Genomic DNA, 13,023 nt, shown 5'->3' with positions numbered 1-13,023 from the left:
TTATGGGCCTGTTCAGGTTTTCTATTTCTTCCTGGTTCAGTTGTGGTAGTTTATATGTCTCTAGGAATGCATCCATTTCTTCCAGATTGTAAAATTTGTTGGCGTAGAGTTGCTCATAGTATGTTCTTATAATTGTCTGTATTTCTCTGGTGTTAGTTGTGATCTCTCCTCTTTCATTCATGATTTTATTGATTTGGGTCCTTTCTCTTTTCTTTTTGATGAGTCTGGCCAGGGGTTTATCAATCTTATTGATTCTTTCAAAGAACCAGCTCCTAGTTTCATTGACTTTTTTCTATTGTTTTTTTGGTTTCTATTTCATTGATTTCTGCTCTGATCTTTATGATTTCTCTTCTCCTGCTGGGTTTAGGGTTTCTTTCTTGTTCTTTCTCCAGCTCCTTTACGCGTAGGGTTAGGTTGTGTACTTGAGACCTTTCTTGTTTCTTGAGAAAGGCTTGTACTGCTATATATTTTCCTCTCAGGACTGCCTTTGCTGTGTCCCACAGATTTTGAACTGTTGTGTTTTCATTATCATTTGTTTCCATGAATTTTTTCAATTCTTCTTTAATTTCCTGGTTGACCCATTCATTCTTTCGAAGGATGCTGTTTAGTCTGCATTTATTTGGGTTCTTTCCAGCTTTCCTCTTGTGATTCAGTTCTAGTTTTAGAGCATTGTGGTCTGAAAATATGCGGGGAATGATCCGAATCTTTTGATACCGGTTGAGACCTGATTAGTGACCCAGGATGTGATCTATTCTGGAGAATGTTCCATGTGCTCTAGAGAAGAATGTGTATTCTGTTGCTTTGGGATGAAATGTTCTGAATATATCTGTGATGTCCACCTGGTCCAGTGTGTCATTTAAGGCCTTTATTTCCTTGTTGGTCTTTTGCTTGGATGATCTGTCCATTTCAGTGAGGGGAGTGTTCAAGTCCCCTACTATTATTGTATTATTATTGATGTGTTTCTTTGATTTTGTTATTCATTGGTTGATATAGTTGGCTGCTCCTACGTTAAGGGTATAGATATTTAAAATTGTTAGATCTTCTTGTTGGACAGACCCTTTGATTAGGATATAGTGTCCTTCCTCAACTCTTATTATAGTCTTTGGCTTAAAATCTAATTGAACTGATATAAGGATTGCCACCCCAGCTTTCTTCTGATGCCCATTAGCATGGTCAATTGTTTTCCACCCCCTCACTTTAAATCTGGAGGTGTCTTCACGTCTAAAATGAGTTTCTTGTAGGCAACATACTGATGGGTTTTGTTTTTTTATCCATTCTGATACCCTGTGTCTTTTGATTGTGGCATTTAGCCCATTAACATTCAGGGTAACTATTGAGAGATATGAATTTAGTGCCATTATTAGTCTGTAAGGTGACTGTTACTGTATATTGTCTCTGTACCTTTCTGATCTACTACTTTTAGGCTCTCTCTTTGCTTAGAGGACCTCTTTCAATATTTCCTGTAGAGCTGGTTTGGTGTTTGCAAATTCTTTCAGTTTTTGTTTGTCCTGGAAGCTTTTTTATCTCTCCTTCTATTTTCAATGATAGCCTAGCTGGATAAAGTATTCTTGGCTGCATGTTTTTCTCGTTTAGCACTCTGAATATATCATGCCAGCTCTTTCTGGCCTGCCAGGTCTCTGTGGATAAGTCTGCTGCCAATCTAATATTTTTACCATTGTATGTTATAGACTTCTTTTCCCGGGCTGCTTTCAGGATTTTCTCTTTGTCACTAAGACTTGTAAATTTTACTATTAGGTGACGGTGTGTGGACCTATTCTTGTTGACTTTGAGGGCGGTTCTCTGCATCTCCTGGATTTTGATGCTTGTTCCCTTTGCCATATTAGGGAAATTCTCTCCAATAATTCTCTCCAATAGACCTTCTGCTCCCCTCTCTCTTTCTTCTTCTTCTGGAATCCCAATTATTCTAATGTTGTTTCATCTTATGGTGTCACCTATCTCTCAAATTCTCCCCTCATGGTCCAGTAGCTGTTTGCCCCTCTTTTGCTTGGCTTCTTTATTCTCTGTCATTTGGTCTTCTTTATCACTAATTCTTTCTTCTGCCTCATTTATCCTAGCAGTGAGAGCCTCCATTTTTTATTGCACCTCATTAATAGCTTTTTTGATTTCAACTTGGTTAGATTTTAGTTCTTTAATTTCTCCAGAAAGGGCTTTTATATCTCCAGAGAGGGTTTCTCTAATATCTTCCATGCCTTTTTCCAGCCTGGCTAGAACGTTCAGAATCATCATTCTGAACTCTTGATCTGACTTATTACCAATGTCTATGTTGATTAGGTCCCTAGCCTTTGGTACTGCCTCTTGTTCTTTTGTTTTTGGTGATTTTTTCCGCCTTGTCATTTTGTCCAGATAAGAGGATATGAAGGATCAAATCAAATACTAAAAGTGTGGCAGAGACCCCAGAAAAATGCTCTGTAACCAAATCAGAAGAGACCCCAAATTGTGGGGGGGAGAAAGGGGATAAAAAAAGGTTCAAAAAAAAGAAAAGAAAAAAATTTAAAATATAAAACAAATAAAGAAAAAATGTAAAAAAGAAAGAAAAAATATATGTATTTAGATAAACTAGTCAAAAACGTTAAAAAAGAAAAGGGTAAAAGTTTTTAAAAATTTAGCAGAAGAAGAAAAAAGAATGAAAAAAAATTGAAAAAATTAAGAAAAATTGAATTAACCACAAGACTAAAGAATCATGGGGAGAAAGCCATGAGTTCTGTGCTTTGCTTTCTCCTCCTCTGGAATTGCGCTGCTGTCTTAGGAATTGAACCTGTTTTCCTTGATAGATGAACTTCGTCCTGGCTGGATATTTTGTTGATCTTCTGGGGGAGGGGCCTGTTGTAGTGACTCTCAAGTGTCTGCCCGAGGTGGAATTGCACCGCCCTTACCGGGGGCCGAACTAAGTAATCCGCTCGGGTTCACTTTTGGGAGCTTCTGTTCCCTGAACGCTTTCCGTAGAGTTCTGGAGGACGGGAATGAAAATGGCGGCCTCCTAGTCTCCGGCCCAGAGGAGCCGAGAGCCCGGGGCCCCACTCCTCAGTGTATCCCCAGAGGACAGCACCCAATCACTCCCGTATCCCCAGCCTCTAGCCACACTCTGAGCTCACCCAGCCCGTGACCAGTTCAAGGTAACCCTGAGCTGGGATTTCAGTCCTCGGCTCTGTCTCTGTAGCCGGCTTCTCTGTTCTAATACCTGCGAGCTCTGCGACACTCCGACACCCCCAATCCTTCTGTGACCCTGCGGGACCTGGGGCCACGCTGACCCTGAGTGGGCTTCACCCTGGTTTAGCCTCTGGAGCAATGTCCCTCAGTGGAACAGACTTTTAAAAGTCCCAATTTTGTGCTCCGTTGCTCTGCCGCTTGCCGGGAGCCGGCCCCTCCCCCGCGGTCTATCTTCCCATCGTTTTATATTCACTTCTCTGCCAGTCCTACCTTTCAGAAAGTGGTTGATTTTCTGTTTCTAGAATTGCTGTTCTTCTTCTCTTCAATCTCCCATTGGATTTGTAGGTGATTGCAATGTTTAGATAAGCTATTTGTTTTTTGTTTCCCTTGTCTCCCAAGACATGTCCAGGTCAACACTGTGATGGCCAAGGTCAAAGGGGTTGCTGCCTGCAGTCTCCTCTAGGACTTTGTGGTTTCCTGTCTCACATTTAGTTCTTTCATCTGTTCTGAATTTATTTTTGTGTCTGGTGTAAGAAAGTGGTCCAGTGGTTTGTTGAATGCACTCATACTCGTTATGGTTAAGAATCCTGCCTTTAGACATATTAATATAATCAGTTGACAGTACTACCCTGGGTCTAGGGGCTAGGCTTTTTCAGGTGACTTTTCTGTCTTTCTTTCGAGCCTCTGTATGGTGCATTGTAGTTCATAGATATTTTTAATCAATTAAGCAATTTCAAATAAAACAATATATTCAAAATTTATAGACCTCACTCTATTCTTCCAGTCTCCAAATAAAAAAGGACAATGAAATACAGTTCAAATAATTACATCCTATAGCACTTTAAATAATTACCTACTATCCTGGTACATAATTCAGAAGTTTGAAAACAGAATTCTCAGTTGGACTGTTTTCATCCCCCATATTCAAATACTTGGATCCACAATAAGCTTAGAAAATAACATAGAAACATCTTTGTAAACTGGAGACATTAGATAATAGCCTGCTAAATGGAGAAATGATTGGCATAATATTTATGATGTTTAATGTGAGCTTCACCCACAACTTCATATGGATTTCGCCATTAAATTTTCTTACTGCAGGAGAATGACATAACAAAAAAAAAATCCTGCAGACAACCATGTTAAAAAAACCAGACTAATTTTAAATTTGTCACTTATATTTTAATATAAAATAATATAATATAAATAATATAATATTTAAGTTATAATATCATTTAATAATAATATAGGTTTGTTATATTTAAAATTTGCCACTTACAATTCAATAGTATAAACTAGTAAGTCAGCACTCATTATTCCTTAAAATGGAAGTGCATTTGTGATACCTCTCTATGGGCTGCTTAATCCTCTGTTTACCAAGAACCTACTAGACAATAACAACTTTACTAGCTTCATGCTTTTTATTCCATTAAGTGATGCACACAAAAGTTCTCAATAAAATATAATTTGTACTGATTGGGGAGGGGAGGCGAACCATAAGAGACTATGGACTCTGAAAAACAACCTGAGGGTTTTGAAGGGTCAGGGGTGGGAGGTTGGGGGAACAGGTGGTGGGTGATGGGGAGGGCACGTTTTGCATGGAGCACTGGGTGTTGTGCAAAAAGAATGAATACTGTTACGCTGAAAAAATTAATAAAAGGGGGAAAAAAAAAAAAAAAAAAAAAAAAAAAAAAAAAAAAAAAAAAAAAAAAATAAAGTACCTTTTCAGATGAATCCATAAAAATGGTTATTAACAGGTATAGTACATAGTATGAGAATATTAAAACTTAATGAATAAATCTTAAATAAGATATCTGGGGCAATGGCAAAATAACTTAGTAAATAATAATAATAAAATTCCAGGTACACTGTCAAATGGCTGAATTTTTAATGTCCAAGATATTCAACTCTCATGTAACTGTTACTAATTCCCATTAAATAATCCAAATTAATTTTCTGCTGATATCTACAAGGGAAAAAAAAGAAAATAATTGGTATTTCAACATGAGTTAAGAGGATTTCAAACAATCTGACACTGTGAAACTACATAGGAGATTTGAAAAATCCTTAATACATAATGAAAACTATGAATTTGTTTTTAGAGCAAATTGCCAAAGAATTGTAATTGACAAGTTATATGCAAACAATAAACTCTGTTAGAAAAGTTTATCACTTCCTCAACTTATTAAAGACTTGTGTAAAGATTTATGCAAAATTAAATGAAATCATATTTAAGGATAGAAATACATTTTTCTTTTTATCACTTTATTATGTATTTAAAAAGTGATTACATTTATCACTTTTTATCACTTTAATTATGACTTCATCTGGCACATTTGATGTAATAATTCTCTCTAGACACAAAATTTCCATTTTTGCTTATGAATCTATTATTTTTATTTTTAATTTTTGTATTATATTGTGGCTACACCAATTTACAGGCTTACCAATAGTGTATAAGACTTCCCTTTTCTCTACATTCTCACCAGCATTTGTTATTACTTCCCTTTTATTTTTTTAAAAAATATTTATTTATTTATTTATTTATTTATTTATTTATTTATTTATAAGAAGGAGAAAGAGAGAGCACCAGCAGGCTCCCCACTGAGCAGGGAACCTGATATAGAACTCGATCTCATGACCCTCAGGTCATGACCTGAGCAAAAAGCGGATGCTTAACTGACTAAGCCACCCAGGCATCCCTATCACCTCCCTTTTTGATAGCAGACATCCTAACAGGTATGAGGGGATATCACTGTGGCTTTGACTTTCATTTCCCTGCTGACTGGTGATATCAAACACTTTTATATGTCCCTGCTGGCAATTGCTTCTCATATTTGAGAAAAATGTCTGTTCAGGTCTTCTGCCCATTGCCTAATCCCATTAGTTATGTGTTTTCTGCTATTAAGTTACATGCATTTCTTAGATATTTTGGATGTTAACCCCTTATCAGATATATAATTTACAAATATTTTCTATTTGGTAGGTTGCCTTTTCATTTTGTTGATGGTTTCTTTTGTTGTACAGAAGGTTTTTAGTATAAGACTTCCACTTGTTTATTTCTACCTTTGTTGCCTTTGCTTTTATAGCAAAATAAATTGTGCGATTTATTTTGCAATTTTGCAAATTATATGCAAAAAAGTCATTGCTAAGATCCTTGTCAAAATTACCTCCTATGTTGTCTTCTAGGAGTTTCATGGTTTTGGGACTTACATCCAAGTTTTTAATCCACTTTGAGGTGATTTTTGTGTATGGTGTAAAATAGGTTTCCAGCTTCATTCTTTTGTATGTGGCTGTCCAGTTTTCCTAACACTGTCTATTTATGAGACTTTCTCCATTGTATATTCCCTAGCTCCTTTGACATAAATTAACCACAAGTGTGTGGGGTTACTTCTGTTCCATCTATCAATGTGTCTGTTTTTATGTCAATATGATATTGTTTGAGTACTATAACTTTGTAATACAGATTGAAATCAGGAAGTGTGATGTCTCTACCTCTGTTCCTCTTACTCAAGATTGATTGACTATTCAGGGATTTTTGTGGTCTTATAACCTGTTATTAAGAAACTATCAAAACAACATGTTCAAACTTAAGATATTGTCAGATTCTTTACTCAAGATTAAAATTACATTCTGGGCGACTCATGAAATCAGCCTGAGATCAGAATTATACAAGTCTGGATCTCTACAGGAGCAGAAGACGCCAGTGGCAGGTAAAGCAGACTGGGAACTTCCAACTGATATCTGAAGATAAACAAAAGGGGGAGGGAGCCACCAGAGGTGACTGATCGCAAAGTAACACCCCAACACAAGAGTGCTCTGCGTCTGGGGACCAGCATTAACTTGGAGTCTGGTTGAAAGCACTCAAAAAACAAACAGCAAAGGATCGCGGGGGGGTAATAGTGGGAACCTGGGCGGTTAGGGTCAGGGACCTAAGTCCCCGGACCCAGGACAGCCTCCCCTGGCGCGGAGCCAGAGAGAGTGCGGCGGAGAAATCAGGTCCCCGTCCCTGAGCGACCAGTGCGCTTGAACGCCAGCGCGCCCGAGAATGAGTGGGGTCTGGCTCCCATGAGGGGCTGGGAGCCTGGCAAGACGGCAATCCTGAAACGCGCGCATCCCACACCCTCCCTTGGGATAGGTGCTCATAGGCGCTAGCCTGGAGCTCTGGCAGCCGGAAAAACCAGACATTCCCAGCCCGGGACAGCGGGAAAATCTCAGTGTGCGATCTCTGCTCGGAACCTCTCTGGCGGTCTGGAGCTGCCTAGACAGCCACCGCTGCCCTGGTTTTGGGTACAAGGAGGAGCTCCTGCATCCCCAGGGACAGTGACTCAGAACCGACTCTGCCAGCAACTTTTGCAAAACAGTCTGAGGCTTCTCTCTGAGAGGGAGGTTGGGGTGCTGTTTGCTCTCCTCTAAACCTCCAAAAACCATCAAAAGCTGTCAAGGAGAGAGAAAGCAGATGAAAGAACATAAAAACCCCCAGAGAACAAAAGGCTGAAAAAAAAAACAGTTTCCTGAAAAAAAAAAGAGCTCACCCCCTTGAGGGGAGCGGGAGAACCTAACTCAGGGAACATCATTGTCTGAAAACCCACGTGGCAGGCCCCTCCCCCAGAAAACCAACCAGGAAGGAAGAAAAAAAAAAAAAAAGACTACAAGAGAACAATCACCACTACTTCATAAATACAACTTTTATTTTTAACTCTTTACCAATATTCTGGTTCTTTTTTTTTATACATACAGATAATTTTTAACCTATTTACCATCACACTGAGATGTCCAGTACATCAAATTCTTTAATAACCTTCTAACCTGAACTTTTTGATACATATACCCGTGTTTTTCTTTTGTTTTTCTATTTTTTTAATTCTTTTTTAATTTTAACTTAGTTTAGTCTAGTTTATTCTTTTTTAATTTTTATTTTCTACTATACATATAGAGTTAAAATGCAAGGTAATCCCCTTTCCCAAATCAATGCTACCCCTATAGGCAAACCAGTTTCTAATCCCCCTGTAACTTAGGAAAGTTGAGTCCCTTAACAAAAACATCAAGATACCTTCAGGAAGAATCAAAATAAACTTCCTCACCCACACTGAGAATCTATAACCATTCTCCCAATTTTTCCTTCTGTCAGTGTTTCTGTGAATTTGTGTTTGTCCTGATAATATATAAACCTTATACTTGGGGTTCTTTCTGATGAGGTTCTTCCCCCCCCTTTTTTTTTTTTTGCTTATATATACATATTTTTTTCTCTTGTCATATACTTTTATCACTCTTTTTGTCTGCCTGTTTTTGTTTGTATACTCCACAAATCTTACCTTGTGGCCCATTTGGGCTGAGCCTTCTCTTTTATCTTTCCTTTTTTTTCCCTATCTCTCTCTCTCTTTTTTTTTTCCTTTTTTCTTTCCTCCCTTTTTTTTCTTTCTTCTTCTCTATTTCTTTTTCTTTTCTTTTTTCTCTCATTTGGGTGGGGAATCCTGATTGCACAGAAGCGTTCCAGGGTGCACATTGACTGCACCACAATCGATAAGTCCAGCTGCATCTGTTTAGTCATCTCTTACCAAAATGACTAGGAGGAGGAATACCCAACAGAAGAAAAATACAGAGGATGGGCCTTCTGCAACAGAGCTAATGGCTATCGACATAGACAATATGTCAGAAAAGGAATTCAGACTAACAATTATCCAGGCAATAGCTAGGTTGGAGAAAGCCATGGATGACCAAACAGAATTGATTAGGGCAGAACTGAAAGCCACCAGGGATGATGTTCCCAATGTTAGGGCAGAACTGAAAGCCACCAGGGATGATGTTCAAAATGCTCTCAATGAGTTCCAATCCAATCTAAATTCTCTAAAAGCTAGGGTAACTGAGACAGAAGATAGAATTAGTGATCTGGAGGACAAACAGATAGAGAGAAAGGATCAGGAGGAAGCCTGGAACAAACAGCTCAGAAGCCACAAAAACAGAATCAGGGAAATAAACGATGCCATGAAACGTTCCAATGTCAGAATTATTGGAATCCCTGAAGGGGAAGAAAAAGAAAGAAGTCTAGAAGATATAGTGGAAGAAGTTGTCTATGAAAATTTTCCCAATCTCACGAATGGAAACAATGTTCATGTACTAGAGGCAGAAAGATCTCCTCCCAAGATTTTAGATTCTCGAAAGTCCTCACGGCACCTTATCGTTAAAATGGGGAATTATGTTTCAAGAGAGACCCTCTTAAAAGCAGCTAGGACAAAGAAGCTTCTTACATACAGAGGAAAGCCCATTAGAATAACGTCAGACCTTTCCACAGAGACCTGGAAAGCCAGGAAGGGCTGGCAAATATATATTTATATATATATTTATATTCAGAGTACTAAATGAGAAGAACATGCAACCAAGAATACTCTATCCAGCAAGACTGACATTTAAAATGGAAGGAGAGGTAAAGAGTTTCCAAGACCAGCAAGGCTTAAAAGACTATGCAACCACCAAACCGACACTGCAGGAAATATTAAGGGGGGTCCTATAAAAGAGAAAAAATCCTAAGAATATCATTGAACAGAAATATAGAAACAATCTATAGAAAGAAAGACTTCAAAGGCAACACGATGTCAATAAAAACCTATCTCTCAATAATCACTCTCAATGTGAATGGCCTAAATGCGCCCATAAAACGACACAGGGTTGCAGATTGGATAAAACGACAGGACCCATCCATATGTTGTCTACAAGAGACCCATTTTGAACCTAAGGATACACCCAGACTGAAAGTGAAGGGATGGAGAAGCATCTTTCATGCCAATGGGCCTCAAAAGAAGGCCGGAGTAGCGATTCTCATATCAGATAAATTAGATTTTAAACTAAAGACTGTAGTCAGAGATACAGAAGGACACTACATAATTCTTAAAGGGACTATCCGACAAGACGATCTAACAATTGTGAATATCTATGCCCCTAATATGGGAGTACCCAATTACATAAGAAAACTATTAATCAAGATAAAGAGTCATATTGATATGAATACAATAATAGTAGGAGATCTTAATACGCCTCTCTCAGAAATAGACAGATCATCGAAGCAGAAAATTAATAAAGAAATAAGAGCATTGAATGAAACATTGGACCAGATGGACCTCATCGACGTATACAGAACATTCCACCCTAAAACAACAGAATACTCATTCTTCTCAAGTGCACATGGAACCTTCTCCAGAATAGACCACATACTGGGTCACAAAGCAGGACTCAACCGATACCAAAAGACTGACATTATTCCCTGCATATTCTCCGATCACAATGCTTTGAAACTGGAGCTCAATCACAAGGAAAAGTTCAGAAGGAACTCAAACACCTGGAAGCTAAAGACCACCTTGCTTAAGAATGCTTGGATCAACCAGGAGATCAAAGACGAACTTAAACAATTCATGGAAACCAATGAGAATGAAGACACCTCGGTCCAAAACCTATGGGATACAGCAAAGGCGGTTCTAAGGGGGAAATACATAGCCATCCAAGCCTCCCTCAAAAACATTGAAAAATCCAGAATACACCAGCTATCTCTACACCTTAAAGAACTGGAGAATCAACAACAAATCAAACCAACTCCACATGCAAGAAGGGAAATAATCAAGATTAGAGCAGAGATCAATGAGGTAGAAACGAGAGATACAGTAGAACGTATCAATGAAACTAGAAGCTGGTTTTTTGAAAGAATCAATAAGATCGATAAACCATTGGCCACACTAATCCAAAAGAAAAGAGAGAAAGCCCAAATTAATAAAATTATGAATGAAAAGGGAGAGATCACAACTAACACCAAGGAAATAGAAACAATCATCAGAAATTATTACCAACAGTTATATGCCAATAAGCTAAGCAACCTAGATGAAGTGGATGCATTCCTGGAAAGCTACAAACTCCCAAAATTGAACCAGGAAGAAATTGACAACCTGAATAGACCGATATCTAGTAATGAGATTGAAGCAGTGATCAAAAACCTCTCAAAAAACAAGAGCCCAGGACCTGACGGATTCCCTGGGGAATTCTACCAAACTTTCAAAGAAGAAATAACACCAATTCTCCTGAAGCTGTTCCAAAAAATTGAAGCAGAAGGAAAACTTCCAGACTCTTTTTATGAAGCCAGCATTACCCTGATCCCCAAACCAGGCAAAGACCCTACCAAAAAGGAGAATTTCAGACCAATATCACTGATGAATATGGATGCAAAGATTCTCAACAAGATCCTAGCAAACAGGATCCAGCAGCACATTAAAAAGATTATCCACCATGACCAGGTGGGATTCATCCCTGGGTTGCAAGTTTGGTTCAACATTCGCAAATCAATCAGTGTGATAGAACAAATCAATAAGAGAAGAGAGAAGAACCACATGGTCCTCTCAATTGATGCAGAAAAAGCATTTGACAAAATCCAGCATCCGTTCCTGATGAAAACGCTTCAAAGTATAGGGATAGAGGGAACATTCCTGAACTTCATAAAATCTATCTATGAAAGACCCACAGCAAATATCATCCGCAATGGGAAAAAGCTTGCAGCCTTCCCGTTGAGATCAGGAACACAACAAGGATGCCCACTCTCACCACTCTTGTTCAACATAGTATTAGAAGTCCTAGCAACAGCAATCAGACAACAAAGAGAAATAAAAGGTATCCAAATTGGCAAGGAAGAAGTCAAACTCTCTCTCTTCGCAGATGACATGATTCTTTATATGGAAAACCCCAAAGACTCCACCCCCAAACTACTAGAACTCATACAGCAATTCAGTAACATGGCAGGATACAAAGTCAATGTACAGAAATCAGTGGCTTTCTTATACACCAACAATGAAAATACAGAAAGGGAAATTAGAGAATCGATTCCATTTACTATAGCACCAAGAACCATAAGATACCTGGGCATAAACCTAACCAAAGAAGTAAAGGACCTATACTCGAGGAACTACAAAACACTCATGAAAGAAATTGAAGAAGACACAAAAAGATGGAAGACTGTTCCATGCTCTTGGATTGGAAGAATAAACATTGTTCAAATGTCTATACTGCTTAGAGCAATCTATACTTTTAATGCCATTCCGATCAAAATTCCACCGATATTTTTCAAAGAGCTGGAGCAAATAATCCTAAAATTTGTATGGAGCCAGAAGAGACCCCGAATTGCTAAGGAAATGTTGAAAAACAAAAACAAAACTGGCGGCCTCACGTTACCTGATTTCAAGCTTTACTACAAAGCTGTGATCACCAAGACAACGTGGTACTGGCATAAAAACAGACACATAGACCAGTGGAACAGAGTGGAGAGCCCAGATATGGACCCTCAACTCTATGGTCAAATAATCTTCAACAAAACAGGAAAAAATATTCAATGGAAAAAAGACAGTCTCTTCAATAAATGGTGCTGGGAAAACTGGACAGCGATATGTAGAAGAATGAAACTTGACCATTCTCTTACACCGTACACAAAGATAAACTCGAAATGGATAAAAGACCTCAACGTGAGACAGGAATCTATCAGAATCCTAGAGGAGAACATAGGCAGTAACCTCTTCGATATCAGCCACAGCAACTTTTTTCAAGATATGTCTCCAAAGGCCAAGGAAACAAAAGCAAAAATGAACTTTTGGGACTTCATCAAGATCAAAAGCTTCTGCACAGCAAAGGAAACAGTCAACAAAACAAAGAGGCAACCCACGGAATGGGAGAAGATATTTGCAAATGACAGTACAGACAAAAGGTTGATATCCAGGATCTACAAAGAACTTCTCAAACTCAACACACACAAAACAGATAATCATATCAAAAAATGGGCAGAAGATATGAACAGACACTTCTCCAACAAGGACATACAAATGGCTATCA

The sequence above is a fragment of the Meles meles genome, chromosome 7 (assembly GCF_922984935.1).
Source record: "Meles meles chromosome 7, mMelMel3.1 paternal haplotype, whole genome shotgun sequence".
NCBI classification, from domain to species: domain Eukaryota; kingdom Metazoa; phylum Chordata; class Mammalia; order Carnivora; family Mustelidae; genus Meles; species Meles meles.
The sequence above is the reverse complement of the archived record's forward strand: the minus strand, read 5'-3'. Positions refer to the sequence as shown.